This window comes from Mesoplodon densirostris, chromosome 2 (genome assembly GCF_025265405.1).
Source record: "Mesoplodon densirostris isolate mMesDen1 chromosome 2, mMesDen1 primary haplotype, whole genome shotgun sequence".
NCBI lineage: Eukaryota > Metazoa > Chordata > Mammalia > Artiodactyla > Ziphiidae > Mesoplodon > Mesoplodon densirostris.
Genome location: NC_082662.1, coordinates 151,119,554 through 151,122,342, shown reverse-complemented (window position 1 = coordinate 151,122,342; position 2,789 = coordinate 151,119,554). Strand labels below are relative to the sequence as shown.

Here is a 2,789-nt window from a genome sequence, read left to right as displayed (position 1 = left end):
AAATGTGTCTCTCCTGGACCCAATCCACGGAGTACTCCTCACTAGTGGACATATGCTGCTGTGAGCACATGAAAGGGACCCCAGGCAGCCCTTCCCTCGCAGCACCTACCACAGCGGGTTCCTTGCTTTCCTTCCCTCCTTCCTCCCTTCCTCTCTCTCTCTCCCTCTCTGCCTTCCCAAGCTTTCGGCTAGCGTTTCCAGCTTTCCTACATGCCAGCTAGATGAGCCATCGGAGTCGGCACTGGTCATTCAAAGGAGGTCTTATAAATTCCATCCTCTTCCCGCAAGACCATCCCTGACAGACCTGTCCCCATGTAGCATTCTCAGGGCCCTGTCAGCTGACAGGGTCCCACAGCTCTCAGCAGACGACCGCCTTTTGTCAAAGGCACTTTGTGAAGGACTTAATGTGTTGTCACTGAATTTGCTTACCATTGCTACGTGACTTATTGGGCTAAGGGACAATGAAGGCAGGCATCCCGTATAGCCCATATAGCCACCTCTGCACAGCACCTCCAGAGTACTCAATTCTTGCTGCTGACTGGCTGAGCCAGGTGGCCACTGAGTGCGCATGACAACTAGCAGCCAATCAGCGCTCCCCACACCTTTTTAAAAAGATTCACACGTGTTTAATGTGTATAAAGCCAAGAAAAAGACAGTCCCGGACTCAATAGCAGTATTCTGTACAATTCATACGGTGGGGTTGAGAGGGAAGGTGAAGAGGCCGTAGAACCTACACCCCAACATGTACAAAAATAACTTAATAGCAACTCCCACCTGCAAGGAAGACATAGCTCTCTTTCCAGCCACCCGGTCCAAGTGAGGGGACATAGCACAGAAAACCCAGCACGGCGGGGGCTAACCCATAGGGACCCAAGGGGCTGGTGGGGGTGAGGACGGGCAGTAGTCCTGGGGAGGGACTACGTGGAGGTCCTGAGGCGATTGTTGGCTGAGCGAAAGCTCAGCAGCTTGTCCACCATGGGCGGGCATAGAAGAGCTGACTTGCCAGACTCGTGGGGTGGCTGTGCTCCTGCAGGAGATTCAGGCAGTACTTGTGGAAATCCGGCTTCTAGTCGGTGTAGGTCACAGCTGCCATGCTGGGCACAGGACGAGTTGGCTGTGGTCCTGGAAGATGTTGCAGGATGCAGGATGATGGTTCTGTGCTTGCAGAATCAAGTAGGCAGGTAGGGTTGCTGGACTAGTTCATCACCTTCCCCTGGGTGCCCACCTTCAGCAAGTGTTCACTCATGCAGTTTGGGAAGTACTTGGAGAGTTGATCTTCATGGAGGAGTCGGGATGGGAACTCACGGCGGGGGAGAACTCTGCACCACCGTGCTCTGTGAACCACAGACCGTCACCAAGGCACCCGAGGATGAGGTGAATCCAAGCATCAGAGAACACCCCCTACACTTCGCTACACGGCTGATGCCCGAGGCTGCACTTGTCCCAGTAGCCCCCCACCTGCTGACTCAGGAGATGGGGATGCCGGAGGGATCCTCAGCCTCCTCTTGCCTCACCAGCCCCCTCTCAGAGGGCTTGGAGGCATTCACGCTATGCAGCCGCTACAGCAATGTGGCACTCTCTGGTCTCCTGGACCACTGGTCCCTCTTTGCCCCAGGGAGTCTTGGGCATAGAGTTCTCTAGGCCTTTATTTAGGACTGTGAGTGGCTTCCTGTTGCTGGGATCCAGGCTTCTGAGAGCGATTGAATACCTTGATGGAATGGTGGGGCAGGTAATGGGAGATGGGCTGGGATGTAGCCAGAAGAAAAGACCTCGTCTTGAGCCGCTCATGAATGATCAGGTGGGCAAGGGGACCTGTCTGCGGCATCTTCTGGAAGCGGGAGGTGGCCACGGGGTTGATGTGCTTGGGGATCCTGCATTCATTCTTCTTGATCCAGAAGTAGGTCAGTTTTAGGCAAGAGATCTCAAAAGGTGATCTACCCACCGACAAGGTATATATCAATATGATGCACCCAATAGCCCCCCCGTCCACCAGGAAATGGCACCCTTTCTTGCTCAGCACCTCAAGAGCTACGTATTTAGACAGGGTTTTCTTCTTCTGCGCCCCATCATATTCACCTTTGGTTGCCGGGCCAGATCCCCTATTCTCACCTCCAGCTCATCATTCAGGAAGAGTTTGCCCAGCCTGAGGTCCCAGTGAATAACCTGGTTTGGGTGCAGGTACTGGCAGCCGAGGACCATGTGCTGCAGGTAGCGGCGGACCTCGGGCTGGGTCGTCGCCTTCCTCCGCCAGTGCGGCTCCAGGGGAGATCTTCGGCGGCAGCAGCGCCCCAGCACCACCAACATAAAGTTCGTGTCCACGTGCACCTACGACTCCGTGCTGGTGGGCGAGAGGGCAATGAATAGACATCTCCAAGGACATCTTCTCCTTCCGGTGCGGCCTGAGCAGCCGCGACTCAGGCAGGATCTTGCGGCCAAAAGCCTCCGTGGCGTCCTCATCCTGTCAGAGATCTCAAAGCACTTGGTGAAGCCGCCCCTCCCCCAGGAAGCGGCCCAGCAGGCAGCACCGCCAACCGCGCGGCTCCACTACAACCTCCGGGATCTCTTTTGCCTGCTGGATGGCGGTCGGGGGCCCTGGGAGCCACAGCTCCAGAGATCCCGGCTTTCCCCGGTGGGCTGGTGCCCGCGCCAGCGTTTTTGCAGCGCTTGGCAGACGCAGCAGGGTCCTGGCAGAGGTTTGACACCGCTCCGCTGCTCCCCGAATCAAATGCTGCACCGGGACTGTTGCAAAAGCCTCTTTTCTCTCTCTCTCCTCTCTCCTCCTCTCTCTT

At 56.3% G+C, this 2,789-nt stretch overlaps 1 pseudogene; it reads right to left on the bottom strand.

Moving 5' to 3' along the window:
* Positions 1 to 917: 917 nt before the first annotated feature.
* On the bottom strand, positions 918 to 2,563 carry LOC132483239 (serine/threonine-protein kinase PLK1-like; annotated as a pseudogene).
* Positions 2,564 to 2,789: the final 226 nt, after the last annotated feature.